The sequence below is a fragment of the Heliangelus exortis genome, chromosome 11 (genome assembly GCF_036169615.1).
Source record: "Heliangelus exortis chromosome 11, bHelExo1.hap1, whole genome shotgun sequence".
Lineage (NCBI taxonomy): Eukaryota > Metazoa > Chordata > Aves > Apodiformes > Trochilidae > Heliangelus > Heliangelus exortis.
The window spans coordinates 10,179,448-10,192,487 of NC_092432.1; the positions used below are offsets into that span (position 1 = coordinate 10,179,448).

Consider the following 13,040-nt stretch of genomic DNA (forward strand, 5'->3'; position numbering starts at 1 on the left):
CCACATTTCTTCACAAGGAAGAAAAGGTTGGAACAAATGACCCAAATGCTGTAGGAGTTTTTTGAAGAGAAATTAATTTAGTCCCATGGGCAGTTAAAGTTTTACATTAGAACGTACAAGCAGCTCAAAAGAAAAAACAGAAACTATTCTTTAAAGGCAATTACTAATGTAGTTATGGGTTAAAAAAAATGTGTGTACAGAAGATTTTATTTAATTGTAAGCAAATCAAAGATGGGCATCTCATATACTTATCAGTCAGCATGACTCTGCTGTGGTTTTTTTTGCTCAGGTGGAGATGGAATAGCTCCAGATGGGCCCATAAGACAGCTCCACCCAAATTAGTGTTTCCACCCTTGAAGCTGACCATATTACTGGGAAAGAAAAACATACTTTAATAGCATAAAAGCAGTTCCTTTTTTTCAATTTCTAACACTAAAATGTTGATTCATTTGGCAAATGTTATCCAATTTGATGCTTCTTTTTATGGAGTGACCACAGAAAGCCAAAACAATGGAAAATGACCTGAGCAAGATTCATCACTGTCATGATGAAGAATACTTAGGGCTGGCAGCTCACATTACTGCCTTTCTCCAGCAACTGTTTAGTTGTTAACCAGACTATGATTTGACTTGCAAGCCTTACTAACTTCTGAAGGAACAGATGAAAACTGAAGTTGCAGGGGTCAATAAAACCCAAGCTCTGCACTTCACTAGGAACAGCTGCAGCTGCTCTGAACCTGCTCATGTTCTACAGCAGTCAAGGAAGCGATGGCAATTGACCAGGGCTGAGGCTTTGCCTCCAAAGATGTACAGGGGCTTTTTTCTGCAACTTATCACATTCCAGAAGAAGTATTGATTTGGACAAATCACCCAAAGTGCTGTTGTCCCCTTTTTAAACTAATGTAAGCTGCTGAAGGGACAGATCCAACAGGAAAACAATCAAAGCCGAGACTAAAACCATAAGACCAAATACCCTGCCCAACAGAACCAGCAAAGATTATGTACAGCAACACTGTAAAATGTGCAATATAATAGGAGTGATGCAGAATTAACTGAAGAATTGTTGCTGAAGAATTAACTGCAACACATGACTTCAAAAACCCCTCTAGAAGAACAAATCATAATTGATGTCATGCAATCATTCATGTACAGAAACCACAGCAATATTTAGCTTTAATAAACCCTTTGAAAATATCCAGAAAACAATTCAGTGACTATTTGAGTAAAGCTTTAAAGTGCAGAATCAGTGAGTAGTATCAAGCTGTCAAACACACTCAATAAAGACTCTGACCATATGCTCATTGACAACCTTCAAAAAAGGCAACAACAATAACAACTAACACTTTCTATTTTACTCTAGTGAAGGATAAATAGAGATCAACCTGTATATGTTAGGAACTAAGATGTCCAAATTCACCACTTTTTCCTAGTCACAAAAAACCCACACAGTTTCTACAGAGGAAACAGATAGAAACAGCATGACATGTTTGGAGGCCAAATGGCTTTATGTTGAGGCAGGAAAGATGAAGGAGCATCCTCCATCCCACCACAACAACCTGTCAGCCCCTGGTTTCCTGACAAACTCCAAAACAACAGCAAAATACAGACACAGACTGTCCCCCCCTGGGCTGGAAGATGGTCTGCAGTTTGCTCTCTGACCCCATGGACCCCAAGGGCACCAGGGACAGCCCGGGCCCCTGGCACTGTGCCAGCCAGCTCAGTCCTGAGCTCCACTGCTCAGCTGCCAAAGCCCCCCTGTGATACCCACCTGTCCCACCCAGAGCAGGGTGCAGGACATGCCCTCAGCTCCTCCTGTAACACACGCACCGTGCCAATGACCAAGCGAGCATGCAGTGAAGCACATTTGATTTTTGCAGTAAGAAAAGTGAGCTTTAAAAATAAGACAGAGGAGTCGGGGAGCTGAGGAAGCCAGGGTTCAAGTTCTTGGTCTGCCACAGAGCTTTGGTGTGACCCCAGAGCTGTTTGCTCCCCACACGCCTGAGCAGCAGCTCTGTGGGTGGCACAGAGGAGGAACAGGGTAAAGGCTGGGAGGTATTTGGATACAGGAATACACAAGAGCTCCAGGACTGGCAGATTTACACACACTCAGAGACAATAACTCAGAAAGCAGTAAGTCACAAAATAATAAAGGTATTACTCTTGACAGCAAATGTCTGGGGAAGTATTCTGGGACACAAGAACTGTGATGATTTCCCTCAGCTAGGACATGGTCCTAGAACTGAAGAGAAGAGATTTTCTTATAAATGTAACTTTCTGGGGGGGTTTTGTGAGGTATTAGAGCTGCCCATAAACCCAAGGAGCAGACACAGGTCTGTGTGTTGTGTCCTGTCTGACCTGTAACATCTGGAAGCAGCTGCAGAACTCCAGGGTAAATCATGGCCACTCCTGCAGATGCAGCCACCTTCATGCAGACTGTCAAAAGCTGCTGTGAAACTACAGAACATAAGTTTAACTCACTTCCTAATGGAAATACGAGCTGGCTTGTAAAACTTCTGCCCAGCAGTTAACAAGAAATCACCATTAATCAGACAGAATACAGCTCTCATCCCAGAGCTGAAAAAAAAGACAAATATATTTTACAAATACATACCAATGGGGTTTAACTTTCCACAGCTTTTCTTTTAAATGACAAAAATATTTATATGACAATTACTTTTAAATGTGAGAGAGATTTGGAGATTAAATACTGTAACTTGCCATAGCACAAACAGATCATAAATAACTTGTTTTAAAAGTAAATTCTAACTGAAAAGGGGAACATTCATTCTTTGAAGTGCATTTCCTTTCACTCATTCAATTAGGCTGATAGGGCAGTTTTAAAAGAAAAATCACAACAGAGAAAAATAGTGTCTGACTAACTTTTGCACCTTGCAAAACTGTCAGAGGTTTTTCTGTTAAAATGTATACCATGGTGCTAAAGGAAAGGATATTTTCCTTGGTATCTTCATCTTTGCTCGTAAGCCAAAGGAACATAATTCTGTGCAAATATAGCACAAACCACAGTCCTTTGTACGTGTTCTTGAACTGTTTCAAGAAGCCCAAGAGATATCACACATTATCCCATGATTCAAAGCTTTAACCTTGAGGGAAAATACACAAAACTGCTTCAGATTTTTTCCAACTCAGTACAGCATTGTAAATACTATAACAGCAATTTGATAAACACAATAGAGGGACCTTTAAAGTGAATATGTCTCACTTGCCATGTTTATAGTAAATGTCTCAGTAAATACTGATTTAAAATGCAAAACATTAACGACTCAAATATTTTTACTGTTTCTACTTCTCTGTTGTCTGATGTCATTTGCTGGAAGAGAAATCGAGACATGTCTCCATTTTGAGTAACACAGTATCCCTCTTGTTCACTAAAAAGGTGATCAACAGTTTCTAGAACTAAAGTTTAGGTTTGATAGTAAAAATTATATTTTAAACAAAATATATGGAAAAAAAGTGGAAAATCTCCTGTAGCACAAAGAAAGTGGGGCACACATAAACACACTCACTCGGTGCTCATGCAACTCGTACTTATGTCAGAAGCAAACATTCCCTAGCATAACATCTTACCAGTGTTTAGTTTGCATTTAGCAAAATATTTAGTAACAAAGTTTCCAGTGTAAAAGTATACCAAGATACCTGCAAATAGAATATTTCTAGTCATGGTGCCTCATTCTTTAAAACTAAAAAAGTCTTAAAGAATTAAAAAGACCAAGTTATCCCCCCTTTTATTATCCTGCCTTCCAACTCAGTCTTGTTGGTTAGAAAATACATCTGATTCTTCAGAAGTGTTAAGGAACTCAGAGTTCTCAATTTTCATGTCATCATTCTTCACTCAGAAACAGCAAAATAGCAAATTCCCTTTTCCTGTCTTATTACCTTTCAAAAAAAATACATAAAATTTTAAGGCAACATCCCTCGTTTATTTTAAAAAATAAGCAATTAAAACAAATAATCTGACATCATCATTGCCATCATATTTCCATGGAACTGTGAATTCTATGAGACCACTGACACAGTGTAGAATTTTTTTTAGGCATCTGTTATTCCTGTAAATGTTGAAAATCAATCTGAAGTTTTAAGCTCCTTTCTGGCAGGAGGTATGGAAGCCAAAATAAGGTAGCATGACAATAAGTGTCAAGAAACTCTTACTTCTGCCTAATTTTTTCACTACACCAAATAAACCCTTATACTTCACATGAAGAGGAGGTGGTGATCTCAAAGAAAAGACTTTTCCACTAACACAAAGCCTGTCACAAGCAGTGGGAAATAACAGATTCCTGAGGCCTTGGTGCTGCAGAGCACACCCTCTGGCCATGGTTATCCTTGTCCAGGCTGGGACAAGAGCAAAGCCATTTGTTTTCTTTCAAGTTTTCACCAGATAAGAGGTTCTGCTGTATTACATACAGACCTCCCAGCACTGGCAAGGAATTACAGTTTGCCTACAATTTTTATTTTTGTCCTGCAGGACCAGTCTCCCACACCAGCTACATTCCAGGTAACAAGGAAACTGCCCACCCATTTGTCAGCAGGCTGGTGAGTTCAGGGGAAGAAAAGGTAACTCAAGAGCAAAGATCTGGTACAGTAACTTTGGCTCAACAGGACTAGGGAAGAAGCCTGCATAAGTACATTACATTTCAGAGCAAGCCAGAACCACTACCGTATAAATTTCCTCATAGAAGTATTAATAATTTACCATCTTTTGTAAAAGCAGCACTGGAGCTGCATCATTGCATTCTGACCAAATTGGAGGTATTCACACAGTTGTTTGTTTTCCTTTGTCTCTTAGTTCAGATCTGTGTTACAGCTCCACTGGCCTTCTGTAAATCCCCAAAGATAGCTAGATGAAATGAATCCAAGGATTTTATTAAGCTACAAAAGAAAATAAATTACACTGAAGCTTATGTGAATATTTAGAAATTTTTCCAAACAAAAGGATAAATGTGCAGCTCTTGTGATGAGATACAGGAAAAAACAATTCCATTGAAGGGCCACTTTTGCCCAGAAAGAACATTCAGAAAGCGATGGGAAAAAAAATAAAGGGGATAACTTAATGTCAGGGCCTTAAATACCGCCTTGCCTGCAGAGCAGGGACATGACAGAACTTTCCAGGGAAGCACTGTCACCTTTTGCACAAACTAAAGTATTTCTGTCTCCTTTGGCTCCAAGCTGTCTCCCTTTTCTACAGCTGACACAATCTCCAGTCAGGAACAGTCGCAGATGCAGTGCTGGTTCTAAGCCTGCAGAGAAGCAGCCCTTGTGCAAGCTGCCAGAACCATTCTCACCATGGTCCCACAGCTGCCTGGAAAGACTCTTTGGAGCAGGAGAAGCACCTTCCCACAGCCAAGCAAAGGAGGGAGAGAGGCAGGAGGGACCTGCACCATGGGGAAGCAGAGAGACACAGGACAACACAACTTTCTGTCCTGCTGCAGCTCAGAAAACTGGAAGAAAAATGCAGGCAGGAGAGGGAGAAGAGCTTAAAGCATTTTACAGTCCTGAAGTGTTTTTTAAAAAGGTGCTGCTAGGAGGATGCTCTCATTGCCTTAGTAGTTATCTAAACAACTTTCTCTCATGAAGTAATGACCAAAAAAAGCCAGCCAAGGCTCTTTTTGCACCTCACCAAGCTGCTTCTTCTATTCACCCTGGGAGGCACTAATACACCCCTTGTGATTAAATACCATGAGATCTGGTCTGTAGTTTTATACTCCTGGTATTTCCTCTCCACTGCTTTACAAGGAATCCTGATCTTACTGAAGAAATTGGCAAAGATCCCATTAGGCTTTAACAGGGGCAGAACTGGGCTCTTACAGCCCTGTGTACTCAGGGTTGCAGTCCTGCTAACAGCAAGAGGAAATGCAGGCACCTCAGTGCTACCCTCTCACTGCTAAATCCTGCAGAGAAAAGCTGGTGCTTGCAAGGCTGGGAAGGTGGCATTAAGTGCAGACACCAGTTAGAAGTCTCAGTTGTGGAGAAGAGATTCGTCCAAATGAATTCTTTCCTGTTGGGAGATATTTATTTTTTTTACTTCACAGACATCAGAGCTATCTCATTTGCAAATACATGTACAAGTCTCTAGAGGAAAGCTTGAACTTATCCTTAAATTACTGAAAGTTTATTATTATTTTCTCATGGAAAAAGTCATGGATGTCTTGTAGTTCTTCATGTTCCCATCTTCTAATGTTGAATGCATCCTGACCTAGAGAAAAGCTTGGGAGCCCACTAAAATAGGAGGTAAAAGACAATTCTGAAACAATTTACAAGATGTTCTTTCCTCCCAGGCTCCAATGTTATGACTCACAATTGGGTGCTGAAAGTCCCTGGAGATTATTAAGAAATCTATGTGTTCCCTTGATTAACTTCTCAGAGCAAGAATAGATTGTTTTCTGTGTTTTGTAAAGTGATGCAAAATCTGTTGTGTCAAGAGAGTTAACATGCTCGAGGTCTTGGTATGGCAGCCTAGTCTGGGAGATGGACCCTCACAGGACCTTCATATTTTGGAATCAAAATACCCCTGTATTTTTAGAGAATAGAAAGGGTAGAGGCTGGAAGGCACAATTTTAGTCTGTTCTGTGAAGCATCTTGAGTGTTTTCTTGGGGCCTTATCCAAAGCCTGTTGAAACCAATGGGAATCTCTCCAGGCCCAGGCTTAGCTTTTAGACTAGTGACACATTTTCATCACTAACTACAGTCACCTGCTTGTAACATCTGTGGGCAGAATGGACATGAGATGCTCTGATACACAAGACATACCCACAATAATTCTGCTCTAGGAATCTTCCAAGTTTGTTTTCCTGACCTCCACACAGTTGTGTCTAACACCTCCGTTAAGAAAGCAATTCTTGCTTTCTGTCTCTTAAAATTATTCGAGAGAGACATTAAAAAGCAGTGACTGACAGAGTAAGAGTTAATCACTGGACTCAGTCATTCTAACTGTATTCTGTACCTGGATGGCAAATGGTTTTGCTCACCTAACCACAACACAGCTCATTAGTCCCATCAGCTGCACTGGTGTCCTAGAGCTACTGCATTGCTCTAGAATGTAAGGGCCAAGTTACATCACCCTGCAGAGAAGGTGTCTCCTGCTTATGTGCTTGTGAGATGTCTGACAGCAGGTATCACAAAGCAGTTCAAAGACCACATAGATCCTTACAGAAAACAGGCAAGGACACCCAAGAATCCAGGCTGTTGTTCTACTTCTGCATTCAAATAATGCCTTCCTCTTCGGCCAATCCACAGAGCAGGGTACAAGCCAGAACTGCACGCTAAGAAAGACTACTTCAGTCTGTGCATTGTTTTTAAGGAAAAGATTTCATTATTTTGGCAATTTACAGGAGACTCAGGTAAGCTGTGTTTTTAGGATCTCAGCTAGTACAGCCTGTAGGAGAGCTGGATGTTGGGCTACCACTGGCCAAGTTCCAGTGCAACTCTAGGAGTACAAAGGCAAACATTACTGCATTTGTTTCGGGTTTGCTGTGGTTAAAGAAGCCTATTTAGAGGCTCAGAATTAGCATCAGAGATTATGGGTACTATGTAGGTGAGATCTTATCTTAGTGATATTACATCTTGTGGAAAATATGTAAATATATCAAGTTACATGTGCATACAAAAGCATTTCACAATTACACTAGATATCTAGACAGTTGATCCCTCATACAACAAATATAAGTGATATAAGCTCTTAAAACTGCTTAAAACAAGGCTCTGCTTTTTTTGCCAAACTAGCTGGTAAACTAATTCAACAAGCTTTATCTTGTTCTTATCAGCCCACCTGTATTTGCCCTTTAAATGTCAGACTTAAAAGAGGAAATGAGCACTTAACTGATAGTGCATCTTCAAAGGAAATATTTGCTTCAGTTACCTTGGGTTTTTAATGAGATTGTTTAGTCACAGTTTGGCATCAGCTAATAGCATGCACCCTGTCAAAGCTTTCAGGTCTTCAAAGCACAAAAAACCATGAAGTAGCTTAAGCCAGCAAAAGTGAAATCGTTCCTGGTTGACATAAAATCACGGAGAAGATGCTTACCTCCATTCCTTGGTCAGAACAGAGACAATATTAACAAGAGAAAATCATTCCTTTAATTGCAATCTTTTGGTGCCTGCTCACAGAAGATTCTCTGCAATTCAGATTCAGCTACAGGAGGAAGCACCCAAGGAGCTGCCATTTGCTGATGCCCAAAATGAGGGTGGGAGCTGCTGAAGTGGCCTCAGCACACTGATGATCCCTAAGTTACAATTATGTCATGATACTGAAAACTTAATAATATGGTACCTCTATGACTGTGTGGCCTCTTTTGTTGAAGGAGAAGATAAAAGACACTGTAATATATTGTTATTGGCTCTTTGTTTTCTTATAGGCTCCAGATCAAACATTTTACCTCGTGTGGCTCTGACTCAGCACAAAATATATGCATTTTAGACAAAAAGGGCATCTTTCATGCATGCAGACTGAAGCCCTGAGAGTACTTAAATGAGAAGTATGGCTCCCACCACCACCTCAAACCTTCTTACAGTGCACAAGGTAAGCAAGTGACCTGCAGCAGAAGTGTGATGTCTTGCACTCAAACTCTTTTTTGCTTTTTTTAAAAAAAAAGAAACTCCTCAGTAATAATTTATATCAATACTCAGGTTCAAAATAAATTTCTTCTAAGTTTTGCCCTTCAGTAAACACCAGAATGTGTTTATAAGACAAATGGCAAAAACCACTGGAAGCCCTATAGCATGATAAAATCACATCCCTGCATTTATACCCTGCTGTTCAAAGGACAAAAGCCACACCATCAGCTGAAAGGGAACTCTTGTTAATAACACACATTTTCACATTTTTTGTACTTTTCTCACCTCTACCCTCATCTTTTTTTAATCCCCGAGTAGTGAAAATGTTGGGGACAGCACTTAAATTCTAATTTATAACTGCATTTGATTACAAAAAAAAAAACCAACCAAAAACCCAAGCAACTAAAAACAAACAAATAAAAACTTTCAGTGAACCCCAGCTCTGCAGCACATCCTGCCTTCCACTGCTGCAGCACAAAAGCAGAAATCTTCTATATATAAAGTCCCTACCCTTGAGCCTCTCAAGGAGCTGGTCTGAGGCTTCTTTTATTTGCCCCTTCTCAGCAACAGAAAACATTCAAATGCTGGATGGCACCTTTATGTTGTTACTGCTCATCCAAAACATAAGAGTGGGTAAAAAGAGGACAAATAAAAAGAGAAAACAGACATCTAGGATGAGACATTTCGCTTTGCTTCAATCAGTGTAGCTTCTTTGGTGCTGTGCAGCTGTCTGGAAGGACAGCAAACAGGACAAAAATCACAACTGCTGCAGATGGAACGAGGAAAAGTTCCTGCAATGGGATGCTGGGCACCTCTTTAACCATCTGGAATCACAGATACACAGCACCCACCGGAAAGTACCCAGCCATGTGCAGAATAGGGCACTTGACAAGAAGAGATTTCTCAGACTCAAAATAGATTTGACCTTAGGATTCTCTTCTGAACATCCAGAACAAATGAAGTCACCATATATAAATTCTTCTGCCTTGTGAATTCCTCTTGAACTCTACGCTGGTGCAAGGCTTACTAAGTACGTGGAGCAAACACTTTGCCTCCCTCATCCTAAAATGTAGCTTAGAAATCAGACCCAAAGACTTCTATCAAAAGACTGAAGCACTATTCAACTCTGACAGCTGTTGGCCACCCAAGCACCCAGGCACTGCCTGGGGCAGGGGCTCTGTGCCCTGCCTGCTGAGGTCCCAGCCAGGGGCCGGCTGCCCGCCCAGCAGCAGCTGAGCACCCACACTGATCAGAGAGCGTGGGGAACAAGGGCTCCAACCAGAAATCTTAAAGAAGGAGGGAAAGCTGCAACACAATTTGGTACTACCAAGGGCTTGTACTAGTGCTGTGAGAGAGTACTGATACCACACACAATGAAACACCAGTAGGGAATTTATCGAGGGGAATTTATCAGGATTCTTCCAGTATAGCGTTGGCCCAAGGTTTTCCATACCAGCACTTGCTCCCAGGTGGTATCTTCAGTCATGCTTCAAAACCACCTAATTCCACAAATTATCACAAGCAAAAGTAATATTTTAAAATTTTTCAATCTGTTTTAATTATCAAGCCATGATCTGGCTGGCTGGCTGGGGTTTTTTTCCAAATACTGAAATAAACTAACGAAAGAAAAAAAAAGTCTTTAAACGCAACCAAATGTTCCCCTCCTCATATTATTTTTCTTACAGTTTATCCAGGCATCCCATTTTGGAAATGGTGGAAGTAGATTTTACTCCTAAAGAAAAACAAACTTCCCTAGCTGTTGTATATAGATGCTTTGGCAAACACTTAGTTTGAAGAACCACCCCAAGCCTCAATTCCTCTCGAGCAATAAATGCTTGACAGTATTCTTCTTCCAGTGACCAAATGGCTCATTCATCTGAATGGGATGTGGATCAAGCAATATTTAAGAGGGAACACCAAAAGGAGGTTTTAAAGACAAAAAAAGGTAGGAAAGCAATCAGGACTCCTTTAAGACAGAGAAAGAAACTGGAGGCTCTACAGTGCCACACCAGCTTACTGCAGTCACTGCAGACCTGAGGAACTTCTGAGAAGCTTCATTTTCCTCACTGCTGCAAGCACTGGGAAGAAATGTATCCTGACTTCCACTTTACTTAGAGGGAAGACAATATTCCCAGCAATTGATGTGTTAGAAAGAGCGAAAGAATAAATAATAAATAAACCACTTGCATACAAATAAGTAAGTTGCTGAAAGAACAGTTATGTCTATAAATTCTACATAGTGACCAAACTGTTAGAAGACAGAACTGCAAACAAAAGTAAGCAGTTTCTCAGGTTAAAAAGCCACAATTTGGGGGGACTACAGTATAACAATTATGGTGAACATACACTTTTTAAAGATCTATGGGCAATCAAGGAAATTTAGACCAATGAGCCATTCAGTTATGCCCAGCAAAGAGGGTGAAATAGTAAAACCAAAATAGCATCAGGCCTGTAAAAAGATGACATGAAAAATAAGAAAATGTTCTGCTGTGGATCCATGTCCCTACTCTATTCGATTTCTTTGAGCAGATCAGAAACTTAGTCTATTTAAAACAAAACAAAACAAAAAGCCCTGAATACACCCAGTCTAAACTTCCAAAATAGCAAGATCTCAAACAGAAAAGATAAACTATAAAGTAACTGTGGGCTAAGTGAAAGTGTTGTGTCTCATTTCATGCCACTATTTTTTTCCAAAATTCCATTTACCAGAGGCATCATCAACACAGCTCTAATGGCAAAGCAGTGTTGCCTACCCCAGCACATGGAGCATCTCCTCTCCCATCCTCTGCCCATGTATCACCAGGACCAGGGGAAGATGGATGCAGGCAGGACACAGGTCAAGACAATTTCAATAACCTCTCGAAGACTAGCATTAAACTCCTAAATCTCCTTCAATTTGTCTAATGCCATGCAATGGAAAACCAGGAAAAACAGTCACTAGGGATTCTCATTAAATGAGATACAACTTGGCCTGCAGGTGAGTCAGGCTCAGCCACGTGTCTATATCTAAATCGGTTGAAAAATAATTTCAACCTCTTAACTGTTGTATAACCTTATTTATTTTATTTTTAAGCCTGAACCAAATAAAACTTTATTTTTCATCGTACAAGTTATGCTAAAAAGCAAAGGCAAACAGCCTTGGGGTTTATTTTATCACATGTTTTTGTAGATGCATGAAATTAAATGTACTAATAAGTGGACAATACTAAAGATCCTGGAGAGAAATCAAAAGCAAACAAAATAAGGTACATAAAATATTTTGGTACTAATTTGTAAATCTAGGCTTAGATTTCTAATCAGTTTAGTGATAATCTCAGCATTGTTAACTTCCAAATCCAGCTCCTACAAACAGTCTCTTGCTTGTGTGTAGCCTCTGGAGGATCTCAGCCCTGCAAGGAACTGAAGCAGAACTCCTTCAGGCAAACAGAAGTACTTCATTTTTAGGCTGATGCCAAAGAAATTCCAGCATATATGTCCATAAAAGTGGAGTTAAGATCTTCCAGGGCAGCCGACCAATACAACTGCCACTTACTTATTATTCATTACTTGTACTGAGATAGAGCCCAAGGATTCCAATCATATCCCAGAGCTCATTCTTCCAGATGCTGTACAAACACATAAGAAAGAATCTTTAGCCAGAAGAGCTCACAATCTGATCTTTAGTTAGTGAAATCACTCAGCCAGGGACGCCGCTGTATAATCTTCCTTGACCATAAATTCACCTTTTATCTCACTCTAACAGCACTACCCATGTAACAACTAAAATAAGGGACTCCTGGATTGCAATTTGGAAAAATAAAATCGAGAGAAACCAAAAGCATTGCCAAGTGACCTACAAACACAAATGTATACCTGTAAGCACAGAAGTACCACCTCAAAAAGCACTTTCACAGACTGGTCCCTGCAAATGCCTGTTCTCTGGCTGTCCTTGGGCTACCCTCGCTTTAAAAATTGCAGATAAGTTAGCATCAATTTGCATGATAAGGAGCAGGAGACAGGAGGCTTTACTCAGGCCTCTAACTCTTGGTGACATTCTTAAGGAACGATAGATCAGGTGGCTATAATTCTGCACACATTAAATCACTCAGCAATCATATTTTTGCAAGGCTATGGCATTTCTAGTAACAGACTCACAAGAACACTATATTCACCTCAGTCCACCCACATGTTAGACCTACCCACCACCACCTAAGCACATTTATTTGAAGTTTTCTTTAAAAATTTTTCTCATCAAGTAACTTATCTCTTCAGCTTACAAAAGCGTTTTCATCTCTTATCAAACAGAACCTTTTTTATCCCCACATAGAAGAGTTTATGCCATTGTTTTTCCACACAAACAGATTTATAATTTAAAAAAAAAAAAAAGCTTTCCTGAGGTTTTGATCTCTTTTGAAATGAGTCTCCATAGCTGCCAGTTTGCTCCTTCCTCTCTATCAATTTCTATTCATTTTCTGGTGTCCATTTTCTCCAGCC

At 40.2% G+C, this 13,040-nt stretch overlaps 1 protein-coding gene across 8 annotated transcripts in view; it reads right to left on the reverse strand.

Annotated features, from left to right (window-relative positions):
* Window positions 1–13,040, reverse strand: part of PDE8A (phosphodiesterase 8A) — a 153,085-nt gene that overhangs the window by 76,131 nt on the left and 63,914 nt on the right. The gene's annotated exons all lie outside the window — the stretch shown is intronic.